General features: G+C 34.1%; 1 protein-coding gene across 7 annotated transcripts in view; it reads left to right on the forward strand.

Moving 5' to 3' along the window:
* Window positions 1-648, forward strand: part of PHF8 (PHD finger protein 8) — a 182,529-nt gene that overhangs the window by 89,517 nt on the left and 92,364 nt on the right. The gene's annotated exons all lie outside the window — the stretch shown is intronic.

The raw sequence follows: 648 nt of genomic DNA on the forward strand, positions 1-648 counted from the left end.
CCCGGTGTGAGTTTAAGCCACCAGGTCTGGGACTCGAACCGCGGTCAACTACGTGGGAGTCCAGCGACATAGCCATTACGCTAACTGCTGGTCCCCCAATATTTCTTTTTCCAGCACAAATACTATGCATGTCAGTCAAGCCAAAGATATTACTCTATAACTCCTCAGCAAATAGCTTCTCATTCTTTTTGACAATTAAGCATACTTGTACTTGTTTTTCCTTCCCCTTCCCCTCTCTCCCTTCCATACTAAATCTTTTTTCTACATTTTATTGATTCAAAAAATACCTTAAACTAAAAATATGAACAAAGTTAGAATCTAGTTAAAAGTGCCCTAAAATTTTCTTCGGAAACATTTTTAAAAATTAATTAATTAATTTACATTCATTCACTGAGCATTGTCACAACATACAAAATGTGATTACCCATCCAGAATATACTACATAGTGGCTTAATCATACATTGTTGTTGATGATTTTTTCCATTTCTAGTTTCATATATTTATACACATACACACACACACACACACACACACATATGCATGAAAATATGGGTAAAAAATATATATATTATGTATATAATATATATATGTATATTAATTTATTTTGCACCTTCTGGCATTTCCCATCCTCCTCCCACACTGTCTCAG

Source organism: Tupaia chinensis, unplaced genomic scaffold (genome assembly GCF_000334495.1).
Source record: "Tupaia chinensis unplaced genomic scaffold, TupChi_1.0 Scaffold139962_1, whole genome shotgun sequence".
NCBI lineage: Eukaryota > Metazoa > Chordata > Mammalia > Scandentia > Tupaiidae > Tupaia > Tupaia belangeri.